Genomic DNA, 25534 nt, shown 5'->3' on the forward strand with positions numbered 1-25534 from the left:
GGATTATTCTTTTGAGTCCTTCCATAAAAGCCTTTATGGCAGGTACTCTGAATAGAGATAGATGTTTATTTTGTAGGTATGCTGCAATGGCCGCAAGGTGCAGTCTGATGGACGTGTACGCTAAATTACTCTTTTGAAGGTGTAATAGGTATCCTATGATGTGTTGAATAGACACATCTAAAGGATTGATGTGGTTGTTTTGACAGTATATTACAAACCGTTTCCACTTAGCTGCATAACATGCTCTAGTGGTGGGACTTTTAGCTTCTTTAATAACGTTCATACAGTCTGGAGGGAGGTTAAGGTAACCAAACTATGACTTCAGGAGCCAGATCGCAAGGTTGAGACCCAGCGGAGGTGTGTTAATAGGCGTGGAGATAGGCTTAGTTTCTGGTGTGGTACTACAGAAAGTTGCAGCAGCGTGGTGTACCACGGTTGTCTGGCCCAAGTAGGAGCAACTAGAATAAGTGTTAGGGAATGTTGCTGTAGTTTGCGTACCACTAACGGAAGTAGTGGGAGAGGAGGAAAAGCGTACGCAAATTTTCCAGACCAGTTCAACCATATCGCATTGCCTTTGGACAGTGGGCGTGGATATCTGGCGGCGAAGTTTGGGCATTTTGCGTTTTCGTGGGCGGCGAAGAAGTCTATCTGAGGTGGTCCCCACAGTTGAAAGAACGGTTGAAGAACTTGCGGATGAAGTTCCCACTCGTGGATTTGCTGTGTCTGTCGACTTAGCAGATCTGCCATTGTGTTTTGTACTCCTGGAACATGTTGGGCTAAGAGGAAGATCTTTAGTGGTATAGCCCATCTCCATATCTGCTGCGCAAACAGAGAGCTGCAGAGAGTGTGTCCCCCCTTCTTTGTTTATGTAATATATTGCTGTCATATTGTCCGTGCGGACTAAGACAGCTTTGCCTGACACTTGCTTTTGGAATGCTTTCAGGGCTAGAAATACAGCTAGTAACTCCAAGGGGTTGATGTGGAGTAACCTTTGTTGCGGTGTCCACCTGCCTTGCATGGTGTGATGCAGTAGGTGAGCTCCCCAGCCGGAGAGCGATGCGTCTGCTGTTATGACTATTTGAGGAACTGGCTCTAGAAACGTACGGCCTTTTGAAAGGTTTTTGGTGTTCCACCATTGCAGAGAACGATGAGTCCGACTGTTTACCAACACTAGGTCTGTTAATTGACCGTGAGCCTGGTTCTATTGTCGTGCTAAGCACTCTTGAAGTGGACGCATTTGTAGGCTTGCGTGAGGTACTATGAATATGCAAGATGCCATCATTCCTATGAGCTGCATGAACACTCGAGCTGGAAGCGAGTGTTGCAGTTTGAATTTTGTTAGGAGAGTTTGTACACTTGTTATCCTGGCTGGAGAGGGATACGCTAGTGTTAATTGGGTGTTTATTGTAGCGCCCAGATATTGTTGTACATGTGACGGTTGCAGATGTGACTTGGTGTGATTTACTGTGAATCCCAAGTCGTGGAGCAGTTTAATTGTGGCATTAGTGTGTTGTACACACTGGCTGTATGAGCTGGCGTTTATGAGCCAGTCGTCTAGATATGGGAAGAAGTGACTATGATTTCTTCTTAAGTGTGCTGCAACTACTGCTAGGCATTTGGTAAACACCCTTGGTGCTGTTGTGACTCCGAATGGGAGTACTTTGAATTGGTAGTGCTGACCATCTAGTACAAATATGAGATTTTCTGTGCACTGTGTGGATAGGAATGTGGAAGTAGGAGTCCTTGGGATCCAGAGTAACAAGGACGTCGTCTTGTAAAAGGAGCGGAAGGACCTGTTGGAGTATGACCATATGAAAGTGGTCTGACTGTATTTACAGGTTTAGGGGTCTCAGGTCTAGGACAGGTCTTAGAGATCCGTCCTTCTTTGGGATGAAGAAATACATAGAGTGTACACCTTTGTTTTGCTGATGCATTGGAACTAGTTCTATTGCATTTTTCTGCAGGAGGGATAGAACCTCCTGTCTGAGCAGTATCAGATGTTCTTGTTACAGTGGACGCTGCCTGGGTGGTATGTTTGGGGGGGGGGGGGAGATGTTAGTTCGAGACAGTAACCTGACTGAATTATTTGTAGCACCCACCTGTCTGATGTGTTTTCCCAAGCTGGTAGGTATTGTTGTAGTCTTCCCCCGACAGGAGTGGAATGGGGAGGGGGGGAAGGGGAGGGAAGTCATTGGGCAGGGGTGGAGGCAGAGCGGGAGTTGTTGTTCTTACCTCTGCCCTTATTGTTGTTACCTCTGTAACCACCCCTCTGGTAGCCCCTACTGTAGGTGGATTGTGTTGGGGCTTTGTAAGAGGTAGAGGGTGCGTCTGAAGAGTATCCCCTGGTGGCGCCTCTGTAAGATGAGCGGCGAAATGACCGTTTGGGAGCCAGGGGTGGAGGCAGAGCGGGAGTTGTTGTTCTTACCTCTGCCCTTATTGTTACCTCATGAGCACTATAAGAGCTGGGAAATTGTCAACCAAATTAGTCCAACATTTCCACACTACAAAACACTGTTTTACTTGGGCAGTGCTAGAAAAAGTAACGGGAGATGCTCAAAGCGTGGAAAGACTACTGATATCCAAAGAAGCAAGATGGATCTTTCAAGAATACAGTGAAGAAGAAGGACTGAACGAACTGTTGGAGTGGAATAAAGTACATTGACCACTAGATATGTATCTGTAACCCGTACCCTGTATGTAGGCCGTCCAAATGTTACACAAGGACTTAAGAGCCTTAAAATTGCTTGTCAGTTTGATATTGGTGAAGTGTGAGTGCTGGAGGTTAATTGTAAATCTAACCATTATATGATGTCTGCTACTAAATAACAACCAATGCAACTACATTTTGTAGGTTGCATTTACACGTCTCCATCCTACTTCCCCCGCGTCCTTTATTTATCTTAATGAGCAGAGAGCAATTTGCCATGCATATCTGGGAATAAATCTACCCCTTGACGTCCATATATGAGACAGACCAGGGCAGGACTAAATAAATATGTAGCCATTGGACCATATGTGTGGGTTCTAGTAGTTGCCTGTATTAGCTCCGGGTGTTCTGCTTACATTCAAAGATGGCGGCCTTTTAGTCTCTAAATTAGGAGGTGTTAACCAAATTAACAACCCCTGGTTTCCTGTTGAGAATGGAACTAAATACCCATGAGAACAGTTAAGATTTGAGCGCGAGTTACCTGATCCCTTGCGGGACCGCTGTCAGAAGCCTTAACATCATGACTTGTATTTGTATTTTTCTTTAAGAATCTTCCTTTAAGAATTTATTATTAATTCACTTTTGATATTACAGAACTATCAACACTTTTCTAACATTTTAATTTTTGGCTTCCAGCTATGTGTATGACTATCTGTAAAGTTCAATTGGAAATGCTCTCCAGTACGCTGAGATATTTAAAGATGGCGGACATGAAATCGAGAGATTTGTTTACTTTCCTGCGTCTTTTGCCGACATTGGGCTAGGTGCGAGAATCCCGCGACTGTGGACAGCACGCTCCCGAGATTTCGAGCGGTGTCCTCTTAAAATAAAAACAGGAATGGAAAACAGCGTGTTTGAGACTGGAGGAGACAACGCGCTAGACCCAGTTTTGGTCGGTAAGGAAAGGGAGACGGCGGGATGCAATAGATGGGACACGATAGATTGGAGAAACAATCAGCATAATCTTAGCTATGGAAAGTCCCCCGTAGGCTCGGGTTACTTCTGTTACAAGCTTTTATTATGTTTTTAACACGCAGAAACCCTTTTCTCCCTCTCTAGAGACAATATCCGACGCTAAATAAAGGGCGACTCACAGACAGGGGTGCAGCTCAAAACTAGGAATTCTTTACATAAAAAGACCTGTTGGCCGGTAGGAGGCACCTGGACTCTTTAAGGGTAAATATAAATAGAAGTTTTCTGTGCAATAGTGTGTTACACGAGTAGTAGTGTCATGGGTATGCTGTAAAGAGGACTTATACACATTTCTTGTGTTTTTATTGACAGTCATGACGTTGGTGTGTTCAACAACTTTGCAGTGGTAAAATACTATAGCCCTGAAGAAATTGCCTATAAAGTTGTGAAAGGCAATGAAACATGTCGGCTTGGTTTAATCGGTATGCATGTTTAGCAGCTAATCCTGCTTTTTAGGTCTCGCCTACGACGAACGCGCTTAAAGCTCGTTCCCGCAAGCGAGAACGAATAGTTTTCTTACCTGTCGGTGTAGTTTTGCAGCATGAAGATCTTTCTGGATTCACTATGCTGTGCATTATTCCGCGGTCTTGTGGTTGGGTCCGGATTCGTAGTCTTTTCTTTGTTTTTTTTTTCTTAGCCCAGGTGGGCGTCGGCGTCACACCCCCTTGGGTGTATTTCCGGTGACGTCGGCATGCTTCCTGCGGAAGCTCCCACTCTTGGGCGCCATCTTCGGGTTCTTTTTTTCCGTGTTTCTTTCGTTTCCGAAGTAATGGCAATGTTGTATTGATTTGGTATTTTACCGCTTTGTACTTTTAAAGTCCTTTCTTTAGTTAACCACCTCTTCTCTCTCCAGCCTCATCTTTCTGGCGGAGGTGGGTGGGTTCGCTAGTGTATCCAGAAAGATCTTCAAGCTGCAAAACTACACCTACAGGTAAGAAAACTATTCGTTTTGCAGCGTGAATCTTTCTGGATTCACTATGCTGTGCATAGATTTTGTAGCGGTTTCTCATCTCTGTGGCGGCTGGGTGGAAGATGAGCGTTGGGTGTTGAATATGTGCTGTAGCACCTTCTGTCCCACTTGAGCTTCCTTGTTCATTTGTATGTCCACACAGTAGTGCTTCGTGAACGTGTGCACCGAAGCCCATGTTGCCGCCAGGCATATGTCCTCTATGGGTGTGTTAGCCAGGAAGGCTATTGTAGCGCCCTTCTTCCTGGTGGAGTGGGCACGTGTCCCCTCTGCCAGTTCTTGTCCTGCACGCTTGTGGCAGAGTTGAATTGTCTGTGCGATCCATCGTGCAATGGTCTTTTTGGTTACAGCTTTCCCCATGAAGCTGTTTGCGAATGACACAAAAAACTGTTTAGTTTTCCTGTGTCTGCCCTTCTGGCGTCCAGGGTGTGAAGAGCTCGCTCTGCGCTAGTTGTTGGTTTTTGGAAAAAACTCGGTATCTGTATAGACTGGTTCATGTGAAATTTGGATACCACCTTCGGCATGAAGTGTGGGTCAGTCCTCATCACAACTCTATCATTGTGTATTTGTATGTAGGGTTCTTGTAGCGCCAGCGCTTGTAGCTCGCTTACTCTGCGTAAGGACGTTATTGCAACCAGGAAGGCTGTTTTCATAGTTAGCATCTTTAGGGAGGCCCTGTGAAGTGGTTCAAAGGGCTCTTTCATGAGTTCCGTTAGGACTGTGTTCAAGTTCCATGCAGGTGGCGGCACCCGCTTGGGTGGTGCGATCCTTTTCGCTCCTTCTAGGAATCTCTTCACCACCTGTGATGTGAAGAAGCTCCTGCACGTTTCTCCCCTTGTGTAGGCGACTATCGCTGCCAAATGAACTCTTAAAGAGGATGAGCTAAGGTTCTTCTCCAGCAAGTGCATCAGGTACCTTAGCACTGTGGAGTCCCTCTTCATTTTATTGTGGAGTCTTTCCTGTCTGCACCATATTGTGAATCTTTTCCATTTCGCAATGTAGCACTTCCGAGTGCTGGGCCTTCGTGCCTCCCGAAGTACCCTCAGGGTGCTTTCTGGTAGTCTCAAATGTGCGAACTCCATGTCCTCAGGAGCCACGCTACTAGGCTCATGCTCTCTGGCTCTGGATGTAGTACCTCTCCGTTCTGCATGGAGAGTAGTTCTTTCCTCCTGCTGAATCTGTGGGGTGCACACTGTCATCTCCATGATCTGCGAGTACCACGTCTGCCTCACCCACTGTGGTGCGACCAGTATCAGTGTCATGTTGCTCGCTCTGCACTTGCTCAGCACTCTGTGCATCAGTGGTATCGGGGGAAAGGCGTAAGCAAATGTCCTTGACCAATCTATCCATAGGGCATTCCCCAGTGGCCCCTCCTCGGGCTGCCTGGATGCGAAGTTTTGGCATTTTGCATTCTGGCGTGTGGCAAACAGGTCTACCGATGGTGTACCCCATCTGTCGAACAGGTACCTTGTCTCCTGAGCATTGAGCTCCCACTCGTGGGATGCCGATGTCTGCCTGCTGAGCCAATCGGCTTGTATGTTGTCCTTCCCTGGTAGGTGTATGGCTAGCAGGTCTATCTTGAGAGGGATGGCCCATCTCCATATCTCCTGCGCCAGCGTTCAAAGCGGGGCTGACTGTGTGCCCCCCTGCTTGTTGATGTAGAACATCGCAGTGGTGTTGTCTGTTTGTATCAATACCTTGTGTTTGTACAGTCTTGTTTGAAAGGCTTTCAGCGCAAGGAAGATTGTCTTCAGTTCTAGGTAATTGATGTGCTTTGCCGCATCTGTTGGCGTCCACAGTCCCCTCACCTTGAGCTCCTCCATGTGAGCGCCCCATCCCTTCAGGGATGCGTCTGTGGTGATGGTCACTGTTGGCGTTGGGGGCGTTAGAGGCTTTCCCTTTGTTATGTTCTCCATGGTCCACCATGCCATCTCCTTCTGCACTGCGTGCGTTAAAACCACTAGATCCTCCCAACCGCCTGTAGCTTGTGACCATTGCTCCTGTAGCCATTCCTGAATGGGTCTTATGTGGAGTCGTACATTTGGTACCAGGTGGATGCATGATGCCATCATGCCCATGATCTTGCTCGCAGTCCTCACTGTCCGAGCTTGTCCCTTCCAGTAGAGGCGAGTTTCCTTCACCAGCGCCCTCGCCCTCTTCTCGCTGGGGAACACCTTGCCTCCTCCTGAAGACACTGCAGCTGCTTGCTTGCTAGTGTTTTTCTTTTTGGTTTTCTGCTTGTTGGCCTCCCCTCCAACTCTATGCAGTATCCGAATTGGATAATGTTGAGGATCCATTTGTCTGATGTGATTTCTCTCCACTCTCGGAGGTAAAATCTTAATCTTCCACCCACTGGTGTCATGTGGTCGTAGGTTTCTAGTTTGTCTTGACCCATCTGTACGTGCTGCCCCCTGGGATCTTTTTTGTGGGCGGGCACACGGAGTTTTTTGAAGTCACTTAGAGGTGGGCTGCTGCCCCCCTCTTCTATTTTGTCCCCGTCCATTTCGCTCTCGAAAGGACTGGCCTCTTTGTTGGTACTGCCAGGACTGCTTCTGTTGACCATGCTGAGCCTGCGAGTCTGCCTGGTGCGTTTGCTGGAAAGCCTGGTGTGATGTACCTGGCTGGTTTCCGCCTCTCCCGCCGGGCCTCCGTGACGGGGTGCCCCTCTTGTTCCCTCTGAACTGCAATGCTCCCATGGATCTTGCTGTTTCGTTATCTTTTTTCAGTTGACTGAGCGTTTCATCAACTGTTCCGAAAAGCGTGTTGCCGTTGAACGGTGTGTTCAGGATGCTGTGTTGCACCTCCGGTTTGAAACCCGAGATCCTGAGCCAAGCGTGCCTCCTTTCCGTGACGCCCATCATCATGAGCCTGCTGGCGGTGTCTGCCCCATCCAGGGCCGTCTTAAGGCAAGAATTTGCCACGTTTTTCCCCTCTTCAACCAGCTTTTCGGCCTTCTGCCGGGCATCCTGGGGCAGGTCCTTCACCAACTGCCCCAGCCCCTCCATGATCTGGTACATGTGCCTGTTTATCAGGGTGTTGGAATTAGCCATGCGCCAGTGGGTCGCGGCATTCCGTTCGATCCTTCTGCCCACCAGATCCATCCTTTTGCTCTCCTTATCCGGTGGCGGGCCCGAGGTAGTGGGTACGTTAGCCCTCCTCCTTGCTGTGGCCGTGATAATGGAGTCTGCGGAGACCGTGCCCTGAATGTAGGCCGGGCCTTTGTGGAATGCTTGTACTTCTTCTCAGTTCTGGGAGTTACTGCCTTGCATGTTGCAGGCTCCCTGAATGCTTCCTTCCCCTGAACCAGGACGCTTTCGAGCATTGGAAGGAACTGGCTCCTCGTTTGTGTTGGGAGCAATGTTTCTAGAAGGAAGTCTGCTTTCTGCTTCTCTTCGTCGAGCTTGAGCTTGAAAGCTGCTGCGGCAGATTGTATCACCGAGTTGTAGGCCCCGATGTCGTCCGGCGGCGAGGGCCTCGAGGGGTAAGTGTCGACCACCTCCTCCGGGCTGTCGGTGTCGACATCTATGTAATCTACCTCCTGTAGGTCAGAGGGTGCCGACTCTGTGTCCGTCCTGCTTTCCTCTTCCTCCCCATAGTTGTAAGTATCATAGGGATTCTCGTACTCCTCCTGGTCGTCGATCACCTCGACGTCCTGGTCTTGTTCCTCGGCGACTTCGGCGATCTCATCCTCCTCCTCGACCGCCTCCACCACCGGTGGCTTGGTCTTGTGAGGGATCGTGAAGGCTTTCATCTTTGCATCGAAATCTTTCTTCCGCTGCATGATGTTCTCCATTTCGGCCTCGAGGCGCCTTCTCTTCTTCTCCATCTCGGCTGCGTGTTCCGCGTCGGCTGTTCTTTTCGGCCGATGGCTCGTCGCCGTGCCTTTCGGTGTCGAAGTTTTCGACGTCGAACCGGATTTTGGGTCTCTGGTCGTCGTCGTCGTCAGTTTTGGGTCTTTCTCCCTCGGCGTCGATCGATCCTTTTCGGGGACGATTTTCGACGTTTTCTGCTGATCAGCAGCTCTCGGCGCCGGGGACTCCTTCTCGGAGGATCCGCTGGGCCTGGGAGTAGTCGCGGACGCCGCCTTTTTTGGCGTCGGCGCTTTCGGGGTCTTGCCCTCGATTTTTCTAGACTCAGAGTCTCTCGGGTTCTTGGGGGCCGAAGAGTCTCCTACCCTGTCAGAAGTCTTCGTGTAATCGGTCTCTATGACCGTTTAGCTGTCGTCTTCGGCGGCAGCGTTGTCTTCTTCCTCGGAGGACATCCCCAGCTCGTAGAGGGACGGAGTCGGGGACTTCCCCTGCAGGGTGGCGTGTGCTACCCTCTGCCTCTCTCTCACACAAAGGGTCTTCGGGGCGAAGTTGGAACAGGCGTTGCAGTCTCCGCTTTCGTGGTTCACCGGTAGGCAAAGGTTGCATACCGGGTGTTGGTCCGTCTGCGCGTACTTGTGGTGGCAGTTACGGCAGAACTTGAACGGCGTGCGGCCAGGGCCTCTCTGGTCGCGTGTTCGTCGACGATGATCTCGATGAAAAACGCCTTCTCCTTGCTGAATTTTCATCGATGAAGTCCCCTGGAGTCTTCAGATGACTTCTCCTCGTCTTTTCTGTATTTTCTTTCTTCTTTCTCCAAAAATGTCTGGAGCCCAAACGGGAACGATCCAGACCCGACCGCTGAAAAAAAGAATCTGAAGATGGGGCCCAAGAGTGGGAGCTTCCGCAGGAAGCATGCCGACGTCACCGGAAATACACCCAAGGGGGTGTGACGCCGACGCCCACCTGGGCTAAGAAAAAGAAAAAAAAAAAAACAAAGAAAAGACTACGAATCCGGACCCAACCACAAGACCGCGGAATAATGCACAGCATAGTGAATCCAGAAAGATTCACGCTGCAAAACTATAGTCGTCGTCTCAGCAGTCTGAGACCGACTAAGTGAGACAAGACCTGGCCGCGCGCAGCGTTTCTCCAAAGGATAACGTTGTGCGCGCGGCCAGGTCTTGTCTCCACGGCATGCGAATGCAGACCTCTCTGGAATGCAGGGGGGAGTCTGCAGAGAGGCGCGCGGCGCTGATAAACAGGCAAGAGGCGCGTGTGGAATCAGAGTCTGCCAGGCTGCACGCGCTTTGCTGCCCGGCATTTACTTTCGCTGTTCTTGTTTCCTGAGTAGTTGCTTGTTTTACTTTCTGCAACCTCTCGTCGTGTTTTCATTTGAATATTTAATTCTTGCATAATTAACTGTGGTAAATGCCATCCACGGCCCTGCACTCCACATTTCAGCACTCATAACTTTACTTTCATTTCCTCAGCAAAATGCCATGTTCCATTTCCAGGCACCTTTGATCAGCACGGTAGCAGTGAGCACGGCGCAGATTAATCGGTTTGTCAGTGGAAATACACGTACAGCGCTCTGATACCTTTGAGTTGATTTGCCACTAAAAGAAACATTTCTGTGTTGGGTAAATCACAGCTTGTGATGCTAGGCAATTCTTGATCGCGCTCATGCCAGGAGTCTTCCACAACACTCTTGCACATGACTTTGAGCCGAGGCTGCGGCATAGATTTACCAACGGAATAGTTTAAATTGACTAACAGGGCCAAAGTATTTTCACCACGCAGAAGTCAGCGACTGATATGCAAATTACCTTGTAACATGAGGCACGTAGGTTGTAGACGATGTATATGACCATTTGTCATGTACCAAGTGCTCTATGAAAGTGCTATAAGACTTGCCATTTAATAATAATAATGCCATTTATTTATCAGTTTTCAAACCCAACACCTAAATAAAAAAATTGTCATTTACAATGCCAATAGCTCTAACTTTTGCTAAGGCGAGACCGTTGCATTGTAAATGCTTGTTAAACGGGTAGGTGGCACGAAATCAAAGAATAAAGTAGCAGTAATCGTGCACACCTATGCATTTTAACTACACTATTTTTGTTTTTGGTTTTCACTGCACTTGCACTTTGTTTCTGAACACATTCACCTCTGGCTTGAAGACCGGCGATGATGAGAACAGGCCATATCTGGTGAGTACCTATCAGGTATCCCGATGGTGGTTCGCCTGTGAGGGTTCATCTCGCCTTTGCCCACATTTTTCTTTATAGTAGTATACACTATTGTTGGGTGTTGCATTGAGACTGTCGTAATTGGGATTTGGGCTTTTTAATTTGGCAATACACATTGCACTCACCACCCCTATTGCAATTAAAAGAAGGGGAGAATATTGCAAAATTGCAATAAGAGGTAAACGTCGGATTCTATGTATAATTGCCTTGTGAGGACCCGGTCTTTGTTGTGCATAAGACTATATGAGTGGAGGGCGACTCGGGTTCTAACCTTTTCCCTCTGTGCTCCTTGTTAAATACACCTCTGGTAGCCCCTACTGCAGGTGGATTGTGTAGGGGCTTTGTAAGAGGAAGAGGGTGTGTCTGAAGAGAATCCCCTGGTGGCGCCTCTAAAATGAGCGGCGAAATGACCGTTTTGGAGCCTGCGACTGCAAGGCTCCCATAGATTTGGCTGTATCTGTATCCTTTTTCATCTTTTCAAGGGATACATCTACTTTAGGTCCGAATAAGTGTTGCTCATCAAAGGGCTGGTTAAGTATAGCACTTTGGACTTCAGGTTTGAATCCTGAAATGCGTAGACAGGCATGGCTACGCAACAAAACACTCCATCTAGTGCACAACTAATAGAGGTGTTTGTAATATTTTTCCCTTCTTGGATAAGCTCATTTGCTCTGTCTTTATATCTATCAGGGAGGTGTTGCATTAATGATTCTAATTCATCGTAATGTGCACTGTCAGATTTTGCCAATAATGCTTGTGTATTGGCAATACGCCACACGTTTGCTGCCTGAGACACAGTTCTTTTACCTGATGCGTCAAGGAGCTTAGACTCTTTATCTGGTGGGGGAGCTTCACCTGATGTTTGTGAATTTGCTCTTTTGCGTGCATTAGAGAACACAAGAGAGTCTAATGGTACTGGGCCTTTAATATATGCTGGATCTGAAGGGGCATGAGAACAAAACTGGGTCTTGACTCTTAACCGGCAAGGCTAAGCCAAATCAACTAAACCAACGATTCTGGGATCGTGCCAGAAGAAGCTGTAAGAATAACACAGTGTACTCGAGTAGGATTTTCGGAAATCTGTTTGCCGTAGGAAGGACACGCCCCTCTAAAACATCTAAAAGCCCGACTAAGCGATTACAACGCAAAGACCGGGCACCCCAAGTCTATGCACAACGGTTGCAAGACTATTTGAACAAATCCACACCCGTCCCTTGAGATACCCCACACAGGATTGATAAGAAGTCTTGTTGGTCCTGAGGAGAACCCCGCAATAAGGGGTTCGAAAAGCGTCGACCTTTTGGGTCCACTGTCAAGAATAAAAATTAGAAGGACTTGGTTAGGACACAATACGATCTATTCTGACTGAATTTTGATAGTCTTTTTGAACCTATAAACCATAGAAAAAAATGTAGGCTACATCAAATCGTTTGGTTTAATGAAGTACTTCTGTTGACATTGGCCTATACCTCAGAGGTATATGTTGTTTGTTTCTTGAATGTGAGGTGAATGTATGTAGTGAGAAAGGTTTGGTGTGGTTGTGTTGTATAGTTATATCGAAATTGTCTGTTATTCAAAATTTGTATTATTCTGTACATATTTTGTATATGCACAAGAAATGTTCTTCAAAAAATGGAAAATACTCAGACTAGTGAAAAAAATTATTAAAATAAACTAGTAACGCAAGTTACAACAGACTGATATGTTTTGTTCATAACAGATCTTGGTTTAATAGAAATTAAGTTAGTCCAGTACTGGCAGTTGTGTCGTTGGTTTAGTGGATCTGAAGGGGCAGCTTTATATTTCTCTATTCGTGGGTTGATGACCCAAGTTCTAACTGGGTCCTTGAGGACTTCTGGAGCATGCTTAACTCCCTTAAGCATGGGTAAAATTGAGGAGGAGCTTCGTGCATTATCAAAGGTATCATTAGGAAGTCTTCATCTACAGGGTCAGTATGTATGTCTACCCTATGGTATTGTGCAGCCCTGTGTACTAGCTCATTAAATCCGATAGTGTCTTCTGGTGGGGAAGGCCTTGAGGGATACATGTCGTCTTGAAGGACATTAGGGACGTCTGGGGTGTTATAATCATCCCACGGGTCAGGTGAGCCTGGAGGAATAGAGGGATCATCTGCACCACCCCCTATATCATCAGAGCTATCATCCCTGTTGTCATCAACTGGTATGATAGATGATGTAGGGGAGTGCTGTGGTAGGGGAGCAGGTGGTGATGGCACATGTGGAGGAATAGGGGAAGGAATCCTTAGAGGAGAGGTGGCAATGTCCTTCTTTGAATGAGGAGCTGGTGCAGGTGTATCCAGTGGTCTTTTTTTTTAACTGAGAGTTAGTTGACCAGTGGTTGGATCCTTAACAAGAGTCTTTTGTGCAGGGTCTGGATTAAATAAGTCCTGTGCAGGAGGCAGATCTTTTGGTGCGGAGTGAATTCTTGGCACCGAGCTGGGGCTTTCTTTTGGCTTTGAAACGTGTTTGGTAGGAGGAGACTTTTTCAGCTCCGATGGTTTTGTCGGTTCCGATGATTTTCTCGGCTTCGATGGGGTTTTAGGATCCGACGTTTTCCTCGGCTCCGATGGATTTTTCGCATTCCGATGATTTTTTCGACTCCGAAGCGTGTTTGCTTGGGTCCGATTTTGGTTTCAGTGCCGAGGGGCTAGCAGTAGGCTTCGGCGCCGATTGTTTCGATGCCGGCGTAGCGGTCAATGATGTCTTTTTCAGTGCCGGTAGGTGTGCGCCGGCACCGTGGGCCGGTCGACTCGAGCCCAAGTCGCCGGAAGGCTTAGTGAGCTTCTTAGCCGGGCCCGAAGGCGGGGCAGTAGAAGCAGTGTCCCGGTATACACCTGAGCCCAAGGGCGAGGGTGACACCGAAGCCTTTTTTGAATGTATCGAGGAAGGGTTGGGGTCGACGGTCTTACTTACAACCCGCTGTGCTGGAGTGATGTCTTCAACTTCGGAATCTTTGGCCTCGGAGTTGCTATCGACGCCATGGTGTTCTGAGACGTCGACGCCCTCTTTGAAGATGTCGTCTGGAATCGGAGCTGATGAACGAGCCTTTGTTCTCCTAGCTCTTCGGTCCCGGATCACTTCTTGTAACGGAAGGAGGCACAAGCGGAACAGTCTCTAGTCTTGTGCTCCGTAGAGAGGCAAAGGTTACACACCTCATGTAGGTCTGTGTGGGGAAACTATGACCCACATTGAGGAAACTTTTTAAATGGTGTCCTTTCCATGAGCTGGAGTTGAGGCCTAGGTGGGCCCGAAGGCCTTCGTCGACGACCGGAATCGAAGACTTCGAAGTTGAAGAGTAGCGTCGACTGGTAACGCGTTCGAAACTATATCGTTGAAGCTGGTGAGGATTGCACGCCGAAGGAAATCGGTTCCAACAAGGAGCGCTGGAAACACATCCGAGCCCGGTGGCGGAAAAAAACAATCTGGGGATGGAGCCGATCCCCAGGCACAGTATGATCCAAAGGAGGAGTCACCTATCCTGTGACTTCCAAAGACTTTTCTATAACAAAAACAAACTGCAAACATCCGGGCCCAACACTAGGTGGCCATCTATGCACAGTGTGTAATCTGCAGCTCATATGCCTCGAACAATTCTCATTTACAATAGGAATTGCCTAATTTGTGTTTCAGGGGAGAGTGAGCTATGTCTATTTCAAACCAAGAGCTACCAGTATCACAAGCATGCGTGCCTGTGCCAACAAGGGCAGATATTGTGCTCCTGTTTTGGCTGGAATATCCAAACAAAGCAATATGGAACACCTGTCAACTAGGACCAGAAAACCAACTTTGCTCTGCACTGTCCCCAGTTATTCCTCTCTAACTGTAGCCAAAAAAATTACCATTGGTCTGGAGTCTTCAATCCAGACCATTAGTTGCAGACTTGCACAAGGATTGCCACTATGCCGCTCAGCTTTTCAATGGCTATACAAGACTACTGGCATAGGTTCTTACAGTACCACAAGCCTTTCCAAGTGGACACAAATAATAAGCAACTTTATAAACACCTTCAGAACAAGACAGAAAAAAAAAAGTTAAATAAAACACCTTTTCCATGAAACACAAATCACTGGTCGAAAAAAAGGAATGTTTTAGGTTGAGCCTAGGCGGCGCTTGCACGGACTCCGAGACAAAGTTGTACACACTTAGTGGGCATACAGCCCGCCCAATGCCTTATTATTCATCCCTTCGATTGTCCTTTAAAAATGCTTACTTGGTAGTGATGAATCCTTCCTCTGTCCTTCCTTTTTGTTTTGTTTCCTCCCACCGAGCACCACACTAGTACTGATCCTTACACTTCGGTGTTCATTTCGTGGGACTATTTTTTTCTGTTTCCTGCTCGTGTCATGTTGTTTGCCTTTCTTCAGTGCATGTAACATTTCGGTGCCTGTCCCTGCTTGCATTTTATTGCATCTTCCATAGTTCACTTAATCTCCCGTGCCGTGCCCCCACCACCACCTGCCTGTCGCTGCTTGCCCTGCAAATGTCCTGTTACTGTATACAATCTCTCCTCTCCCCCAGAACCCCTCCTACCCAGACCCTGCTTTTCACATTGCTGCAGCTTGATCCTGTGTAAATCGCTTCATTTCCCTGTGCCTAAATATTTAAATGTGTTCTTGTGTAATGTAACAAGGTTCACGCAAAGCAGTCCAATACCTTCAGGTCGATTCTGCGCTATAGCAAATCAGGATAGACAGACTTCAAGGCGTGAGGTCAATCAAAAGCAAGGGAGAGAACATGGCGGGGACCACCAGCCAGAAAACCAGAGGAGTGCAGGCATGCCCTCAAAAGTGGAGCACTGCATGTCAGGATTTCAGTAGTCGTAGATACATGGCTACTACATCTCCCCGCTGGAGGGACAGTGACTTCATGTGGCATCCCGATGCGACTGGGTGCCACTTTCTGGGTGAACAACATCTGCATAAAATATCAGGGACACTCCTTATTGCGCAGGTTAAAGTGTAGGCAGAGCGTCTACTTCTATAAGGACTCAAAGCTGTGCAATGTAAACTTGTGTCCTTGTGTAGTGAAACTGGTGCTCATGCAAAGCACTCCAATACCTTTGGGTCGAGGTCATGCAATATAAAAAGATAAAAAGAAGCTGCTTAACTGGGTCATTAATGAGGTTAAAGGCTGCATGTCGGCATGGTGAAGCAGGATGGATAACCAATCTCAATCTTATCCAAGCAGTAACACTAAAGGAATGTCTTTTGTAAAAACAGTCTCAGCAGCACATCCTTAAACAGCACACTTTAAACAGAATAAATGTGCCACTGATGTGCTTTCAAATAGCAATAATTTTTAGGTTCAGGTGCATGGGATTTACAACAATTAGAACAAATCGGAGTCTTGTTTTCCCCCCTTTGTATGATGGTTTATATATTGCGTTGCAATTGCATAGCACTCAGGACACCGCTTTAGAGCACTAATGAAAACTTCATACCAATCCTCACGTAGCTTATCAAATGCTTCACACACAACTGTCGGACATAATTCATCATGTCTGATAACCGAAGGAGTTCCACAAAGAAAATAACAGCACATCAGGGCACAGTTCCCTGAGTCAGTCACGGCATTCAATAAACTGTTTTATTGCAGGCAGGTGTTGGTAGGACAGTTACAGTGCCAGGCATCCTGGTGTAAGCAGACAAAATGGGACCCACTCTCTGGTGGGCTCTGAAAATAAAACCCTTACTGCAGTTCAGATGCTGCACAAGACTCTTGGTACCTGGTACCACTGCACCCGATGCACACCAACTATAGCTCCGCCCCGGCACGTAGGCATATTTGTTCATTACTTTATGATTTGTAACTGACTGAATGTTTCTAAATGCTTGTATTACATTTTTTAAATAGCATTTGCATTAAGCAAGATAGTGAGCTAATTTCTTTAGCACCTGTCCGAAACAAATTACCTTTAGGTGCTAGTCATCTGAGTAAAGATGTTGCCCAGTGTGTGTCCCAATGCTGTACGGTACCGCCAAAAGCAATTGCTAAAGAAAATAAGTCCCAAAGGCGAGATCTATTGGCTATGCCAATGCTTGCTCTAAAGTGGAGGGATCAACATTCTCACAATTGGAGACAGGTATAGTATATCAGTAAATACACAATTCAAAAGTAACAATCTCTGGGTTTGTTTCGACAGTGATCTTTTTGAAACATTACTCATCCAAAATATCAACTTGTTACTTATGTGGAACAAAATTAATCTACACCGTATTGAGCTTGTCCGAGCACTTATGCTGTCCCGGCTGTAATAATGCAACATTAATCTGCTTTGAAACAATGGAAAAAGAACTCGAGAAGCTCCAAAGAATGCACAAACATGGACCTCGAATGTGCTCTACTCTGGAGTCTGCCCACCGTACCTTTGTTTTCAAAGGCATATTTACTACATGACCATACCCTTTTTCTGGGAAGGACCAAACATCTTTTAGATAACACTTTCATTTTGTCATTTCTCTCTTGATATACAAGTTCGCTTTCCTCCTCTCTCTCCGAAGCCATTACTGGTTCTTCTGTATAGCTGTGATGCAACAGTATAATGAATGTAACTTTGGGGGATATGCACTCCAAACAGGCTTCTAAACATGCGGCCATACTTCGGGGTACCAGTTACTGGAAGATATTAAGAGCAAAGGAACTAAAGCGACTGATAATATGAGTTACTTGAAGCATCTCAGGAGATACAAACCATACAGTGTTCACAGGACACAGTCTTTTCTTTAGCAGGCAGGGCAGGTCCTCTGGGTTCTTGAGGTTGCTGGCTGCAGGACTCACTGGAGTTTCACTTCAGTAGGTTCGAGGAGGGGACAGGCCGGTACGGCTGGGACCAAGTCAGAGGGAGTCTTCCTCTTCTTGGCTTTGGCCCGGCTATTCAGTCCTTTTCTTCTTAATCATTGCTGGTCTGAGGAGGCAAGATTCGGGGGTGCCCCTAAAGGTAGAGGACCTCTAAAGCTGGCACAATAAGTGCTGCAGCCCTTAGAGGCCTTCCCTGGTCACAGTGCCAAGGGTACCTGTGGGACCATTTACCAGGGGCTGACCTGTGGCCAGAGAGTGCCAAGTGGGGTTTTGTCTTCAATGCAGTTTTAGGGAAAGAACATAGGCCCTGGGTACCTGACTGGCAGGAGCCCAGGGAACACTCAGTCAAAGTACATAAGCAGTTCAGCAAAAAGTGGGGGCAACCATGCAAAAAGAGGGCACTTTCTTACAGTAACAACATGAAGTGATATTGTTAAACCAGCAATCATGGAGAAGTTTTCCCTTACATGCTCTACGGATGAAGATGGATCAAAAAATATAAGGAATATGCTACTTACCAGTATGCATCTGTTCTTGGCATGTAGGGCTGCTGACATTTATATCTATGCATAGATCGCCTCCTAGTGTTGGGTCCGGATGATTGCACATTGTTGTCCTGGAAGAGTCTTCGAAGTATAACGAGATAGGTGGCTCCTCCCTTGGACTACAGTGCGCATGGGCATCCTCTGCATCTTCAGATTGTTTTTCGCCATTGTGGCAGAGATGGAGTGTAATGCAGTAAGTGATGACCATGCCTGAGAATGAATCTGAGTACTACAGCTGCGACAGGCACCGGGGAGGAGGGCGGGCGATATAAATGTCAGCAGCCCTCCATGCCAAGAACAGATGCATACTGGTAAGTAGCATATTCCGTTCGAGGCATGTGGGCTGCGGAATTTATATCTATGCATAGAATAAATAGCAGTATCCTCCTTAGCAGCGGTTGCCCGTGCCAGCTGCAGCAGTCTGAAAAAGAGTTCTGAGAACAGCCTGACCTACAGCAGCTTGCTGTTTGGAGTGTACATCCACGCAGTAGTGTTTGGTGAATGTGTGTATGGTGGTCCATGTGGCTGCTCTACATATATCCTCTAGAGGAATGTTACCTAGGAAAGCCATGGATGCCCCTAACTTGCGTGTGGAATGCGCTCTTGGGGGAACTGTTAATGTGCGTTTTGCTTTTTGATAACAGATTTGTATGCACTTAACGATCCATCTGGCTATACCTGACTTTGAAATGGGGTTGCCTTTCTGTTGTGGAAGAAGGCAACAAACCGTTGCTTAGTCTTCCTGAAATCCTTTGTCCTGTCTATGTAATACAGGAGAACTCTTTTGACATCTAGCGTGTGCAGTGCTCTGTCTGCTACTGAGTCTGGATTTGGGAAGAAAACGGGTAGTTCTATGGTTTGGTTAATGTGGAACTGCGACACCACCTTAGGCAGGAATTTTGGGTTGGTATGCAGCACCACCCGATTAGCATGAATTTGTATGAAAGGCTCTTGAATAGTTAGGGCTTGAAGCTCACTAACTCTCCTTAGCGATGTTATTGCCACTAGAAAAGCCACTTTCCATGTCAGAAACTGTATCTCACAAGAGTGAAGAGGTTCAAAGGGTGGTCCCATTAGTCTGGTGAGAACTATGTTCAGATTCCAGACAGGTGAAGGAGGGTGTCTGGGAGGAATCACTCTTTTGAGTCCTTCCATAAAAGCTTTAATGGCTGGCACTTTAAAAAGAGAAAGATGCTGTCTGTTTTGAAGATAAGCTGCCATTGCGGCCAAGTGTATCCTAATGGAGCTATATGCCAGATTGCATCTGTATAGGTGCAACAGATAACATATGTTTTGCGTGAATGCATCTAGCGGATTTATGTCAATAGTAGAACAGTAAATGACAAATCGCTTCCATTTGGCCGCGTAGCATGCCCAGGTTGTAGGTCTTCTTGCCTCCTTGATGATGTCCATACAGTCAGGGGGCAGGTTGAGATAGCCAAACTCTATGACCTCAGGAGCCATATCGCAAGGTTTAACTGTTGCGGATCTGGGTGCGGATGTCTCCACGGTTCTGAGTGAGGAGACTGGGCTTGAGTTGCAGCCGTTGGTGAGGCACCACTGAAAGCTCTAGGAACGTGGTGTACCACGCTTGCCGTGCCCACGTTGGAGCAACTAGGATGAGCGTCATGGAGTGCTGCCGCAGTTTGCGTGCGACCAGCGGTATGAGCGGTGCTGGAGGAAAAGCGTACGCAAATCTGCCTGACCAGTTCATCCATATCGCATTGCCCTGAGACTGCGGGTGTGGGAACCTGGCGGCGAAGGTTTGGCATTTTGCGTTTTCTTTTGTGGCGAATAGGTCTATCTCTGGATGACCCCACTGCTGGAAATATGGTTGGAGCACTGAGGGGTGTATCTCCCACTCGTGCATTTGGTGGCTGTGCCTGCTGAGCAGGTCCGCCATCTGGTTGTCTTTGCCTGGGAGATGTTCCGCCATGAGGAACATGTTCCTTTGAATGGCCCATTTCCACATGCTCTGGGCTAGATGAGACAATTGTGGAGAGTGCGTGCCCCCTGCTTCTGGATGGAATACATGGCAGTCATGTTATCCGTCCGGATCAACACGACTTTGTTGCAGAGATGCAGCCTGAAGGCCTTCATTGCCATGAAAATCACCATGAGCTCCAACAGGTTGATGTGCATTTTTTGCTGCTGCGCTGTCCATAGTCCCTGCACTGTATAATGGAGGACATGCGCTCCACAACCCTGGAGAGATGCGTCCGTTGTCAGCACTATCTGTGGTACAGGCTCTTGGAACGGTCGTCCCCTGCAAAGGTTTTGTGTGTTCCACCAATGCAGAGTTGTATGCACGACCGGTCACCAACACTAGGTCTTTCAGATGTCCTTGAGCCTGGTTCCACTGTCGTGTCAGGCACTCCTGAAGCGGACGCATGTGTAGCCTTGCGTGAGGGACTATAGAGATGCAGGAGACCTCATACCTATCAGCTGCATGAAAACCTGCGCTGGGAGCGAGTGTTGTGGCCTGAACTTCTGAATGAGCAATTGCATGCTGTTGACTCTGGCTGCGGTTGGGTGCGCTGTCGCTGTTAGTGTTGATTGTCGCACCAAGGTACTGTTGCACATGTGCGGGTTGAAGGTGTGATTTTGGGTAATTCAGCGAAAAACCTAGACTGTGTAGGAGGTGAATTGTGCGGGACATGTGGCTGGCACATTGCTGGGCTGACTTTGCTTGAACAAGCCAGTCGTCTAGATAAGGATAGACGATGTGTTGTCTCCGAAGGTGCGCCGCCACTTTTGCTAAGAACTTGGTGAACACCCTGGGGGCAGCAGTGACCCCGAAAGGCAGGACCTTGAACTGGTAATGCTGGTTGTTTATGGTGAACCTGAGATATTTCCTGTGTCCTGGGTGAACGGGAATGTGGAAATATGCGTCTTTCAGGTCTAGGGTTGCTAGGAAGTCTCCTTGCATGAGCAATGGTAGAACTTGTTGTAAAGTCAGCATGTGAAAATGTTCTGACAAGATGTACTGGTTCAGGGGTCTGAGGTCTAGAATGGGTCTGAGAGACCCGTCCTTTTTTGGGATTAAGAAGTACAGTGAGTACACCCCTGTACCTTGCTGATTTTTTTTTGATTTTTTTCTTTTTTTCTGCAGAGTTTTATATAGCGCGAACTAGAACCGAACCAGTTATCAGAGCGCTTTACATAGCACCAGTTACGTTACATGAGGGGACACTTTCATTTTTAGGCACGGGGAGATTACGTGATTTGCCCAGAATCACAGGGGGTTTTTGGCATCGTTACCGAGACTCGAACCCAGAACCCCAGGTCCGAGGTCGAGCGTCTTAGCCGTTAGGCCAACCCCTCTCCCGATTTAAAGGCACGAGTTCTATGGCCCCTTTTTGCAGCATGCGGAGGACTTCTTGCTGCAATAAGTGCATGTGCTCTGCAGACATAGGACGGTGCCTTGGGGGTATGTTGGGTGGAGTGGAGGTTAGTTCTAGACAATAGCTGTGTTGTATAATGTCTCTCACCCACCTGTCTGTGGTTATGCCTTCCCAGACTGGCAGGAACTGCTGGAGTCTTCCCCCGACTGGTGTTATATGGTCGGGGGCAGTGACAAGACGTCACTGTTTATTGGTGGCGGAGGATCTGGTATTATTATTTCCGCGTCCTCTGCCTTTGGTGCTGTTTCCACGATAGCCACCCCTATTGTTCTTGTTATAGGTGTTCTGCGAGCCCCCTCTGTTGTATTGGGCTTGCTGTGATGCTTGACCTCTGGAGGCTCCCCTGTTACCGGAGCGACGAAAGGAACTGCCCCTGAACTGTTGTGACTGCATAGCCCCCATGGATTTTGCTGTCTAAGTGTCTTTTTTAATTTTCTCAAAGGTTGTCTACACATCAGGGCCAAAGAGAAAATCAGGGTTAACCGACTGGTTGAGCAAAGTAGTTTGTATCTCCGGCTTAAAACCAGAGATGCATAGCCAGGCATGCCTTCTAAGCATCACACTTGTATTTATGGCCCTAGCTGCCGTGTCTGCTGCATCTAGCGCACACTTGATGGACGCATTGGAAATTAATTTCCCCTCCTGTATCAGCATTTCTGCTCCCTCCTTATAAGCCTCAGGCAGGTGTTGCAGTAGCTGCTCTAACGTGTCGTAGTGTGCCCTATCATATCTGGCTAATAGGGCTTGTGTGTTGGAGATCCTCCAAATATTTGCTGCTTGAGCCGCTACTCGTTTGCCAGATGCTTCAAAGATCTTGGATTCTTTGTCCGGAGGGGGAGCATCACCACTGGTTTGAGAGTTTGCCCGTTTACGAGCATTAGCCACTACGAGGGAGTCCAACGGGAGCTGGCCTTTGATGTACGTAGAGTCCACAGGTGCAGGCCGGTACTTCTTTTCAATCCTTGGTTTTACAACCCGTGCCCTTGTGGTCTCCTTGAAGGTGTCAGTAGCGTGTTTAAGGACACCCTTTAGCATAGGCAATGTTTTTACTGATCTTTCTGAAGTCAAGAAAGTATCAAACAAAAAGTCCTCCTCTACTGGGTCAGCATGCATGTCCACATCATGGTTCTTGGCTGCCCTTTCAATCAAAGCGTTCAACGCGGCAGTATCTTCAGTAGGCGAGGTTTTGATGGTATAGGACTGAGTGTCAGGCGTGGTCTGTGGCTCACCAGGGTCAACCCAGGTTTGCTGTTCATCCTGATCTGTGTCAGCAGGATAATTGAACTCATCTTCATTGTATCCCTCCCCTATATCCTCATAGGTGCATGTGGGTGAATAGGAATAGTCTTGTTCATAGGACTCTACAGGCTCAGAAAGAACAGGTGAGGTTGCCGAGTCTCTTTCTTTTTAGAGGGATCTTGTATGACTCCAAAGGAGTTTCTGGAGCTATTTCCCGTTTGTAAATGGTGAGTCTACCAGTATCCGAGTCGATGAACAGTTTTGACTGATTGTCATAGGAGGGTGCTTGGAACATTACATCCTCCTCAGCAGTCCTTGAAACCACCGACACTTTCTTGGTAGCGTCGGTGCCCTTTTGTGGCTCGAAGGTTTTTGGTCGAGCGGTCGGGGGCAGTCCATATTTAATAGGTTGTGGAGACAAACCGACCTTTTTTGAGAGTGTTGCAGTCTTCGATCCGACCAACTTTGGAGGATCACTGGGCTGCTTGCGGCCTTGCGACGATTCGAGCTGTCGGTGCGCAACAGGGACGCCTTTTTGCTTCGACGCGACGTGCTTATTCGTGTCTGGTGCACTTTTCGCCTCTAAGGCCTTGCTGGATATCGTCGCCGAGGCTGGAAGTTTCAGATCGACAGTCTTCCTAGCCTTGAGTCCTTTGCCAGTGTCGCCAGCTTTGGGCGTGGACGTAGACAGCATCAGCGCGACGTGCCTGACGGCAGAGACAGGCTTCGGCGTCCCGTGTTTCGGGTCGACGCCCCCTTGTGATCCCGAAGGGGTAATGACACTTTTAGATTGGGTTGGAGCCGGCGAATCCGAAGCTGTCAATCCGAGGACTGACGTCAGCAGTTTCGGTTTCAATACAGTTGCTGTCAGTTTCGGTTTCGAGTTTGCCGCTGAAAGTGGCTGATTGATCGAAGGCTCTGTAGAAGTATTCTTAGCCGGGCCTTGACGCGGGGCTATAGAATGCGGGTAAAGATCTTGGCTAAGGCCTTCCGGCGATGCCTCGACCTGAGCCTCAGAGAGTATAGTGTCAGTATCGGGCCCCTTATTGCGGATGGGCCTTGCTCATCGCTTGAGTCGTCATCGACGGCTCAGATGGCTTCTGCGTCGTCTCCTACCTCGACGATGTCTTCATGGACGTAGTCTTGTTCTTCGTCCACACTATATCGTGAGTCGTGCTCCGATGCAGGGTCCGACTGCTGGTCTGGATCCTCTTGATCGTCGCCCTCGATGACGTCTCCCTCGAAGATATCTTCTGGTTCTGGTGCTGTTTACTGGGCCGACTGCCTCGCGGCGCGTCGAAGCCAAAGTGTTTTCTTTGACCGGAACTTGGAACAGGCCATGCAGCTGGCCTCGTCGTGGTCCGGGGATAGGCACTTATTGCACACTTATGGCCCGACGCTCGTCTAGGCCTAGCTGTCGAAAGGCAATACGACCTTCGACGTCCTGTTCGAAGAACTGGATGAAGTACCGGGCACCGAACGAGAGACAATACCGACGCCCCGAAGGCCTTTTGGCCTCGCGAAAAGTATTTAAAGTAGATTCCGAACTTGAGTCGAGAAAATACATCCGAACCCAATGGCGGAAAAAAACAATCTGAAGATGGAGAGGATGCCCATGCGCACTGTAGTCCAAGGGAGGAGCCACCTATCTCGTGATACTTCGAAGACTCTTCCAGGACAACAATGTGCAATCATCCGGACCCAACACTAAGCGACGATCTATGCATAGATATAAATTCAGCAGCCCACATGCCTCGAACATATATATTATATTTACTGGGAAACGGTATGGTCCAACAATGGAGTTACGGCTATAAAGCCTGAGGTTAACTTGAGTGATTAAAAACTGGCATATGGTGTCCCGGATCCAAAAGACAAATTACAGAAAATCTGGGGTCCTGTACTTACCTACCTTAGCCGGGTCTGGTGGCTCAGTGGACTAATGCATCCACTGCAGGGACTTGTATTCGACCTCATGATCGCAGGTTCAAATCCCGGCGGGTCAATTTGAGGTTGATAAAATGAGTACCATTGGGTTGGGTAACAATATACATCTGTTATTTCAGCGCCAAGTTGCCACGTTGCTGGGGTGAAATTGCGCTTTATAAATACACATGTTATGTTAATAGAGAATTAAGAGGACTAACTTGCCCCAAAAGGACAGAGGTGTGCAGGGTCTCTGAGGAAATGTACAGGATGTAGTAGCTGGCATATGAGTTCAGATGAACCTTTCAAGAAGGTATGCCCACCCAAAATGTTTTACATTTTTAAAAATGTAATAAACATAATTGAAACAAAGCATTCCATGGCACACAGGGTGTTTGTTATGATAGAGCACGAGGAGGTGAACAATCGAAAAAGTATCACAGCACTTCTCTCCAAAGAAAAAAATGGAGCACTTTATTTAGGACTAAGTCAGGGCACTCATTGCTTAGCTTGAAATAATCAAACTAGTCCCTAGTATATTGAGGGCAAAAGATAGGTAAACCTCTGCGAACATTTGGATGGATTGGAACACATGTCAGCGACTACTTACTCTATTAGCAAACAGCTTTGCTTAACTCACATCTTGGACCTTAAAACAGTATGAGGTTTATTTAGCAATGGTCCATTCAGATATCGGCCACAGTGAACAGTTTTAACTAACACTCAAGGACACTTGTCATTGCTTCACAGTGCCCACATTAACTTAAGCTAAACTGTCAACCTGCCATTCTAACTTGATTTAGGATTTACACCCACTTCACCCCAAATACAGGCATTTGCATGCTGACCTATCTACAGAGAGGTTAACAGACACAGGACTACAAAAAAACATAGA

The 25534-nt window shown here is 47.6% G+C and overlaps 1 protein-coding gene across 3 annotated transcripts in view; it reads right to left on the reverse strand.

Annotated features, from left to right (window-relative positions):
• The window catches only part of SMG7 (SMG7 nonsense mediated mRNA decay factor), a 484004-nt gene that overhangs the window by 263078 nt on the left and 195392 nt on the right, over positions 1–25534 (reverse strand). The window lies entirely within an intron of this gene.

The sequence above is a fragment of the Lissotriton helveticus genome, chromosome 1_1 (assembly GCF_964261635.1).
Source record: "Lissotriton helveticus chromosome 1_1, aLisHel1.1, whole genome shotgun sequence".
In the NCBI taxonomy this organism is placed as follows: Eukaryota; Metazoa; Chordata; class Amphibia; order Caudata; family Salamandridae; genus Lissotriton; species Lissotriton helveticus.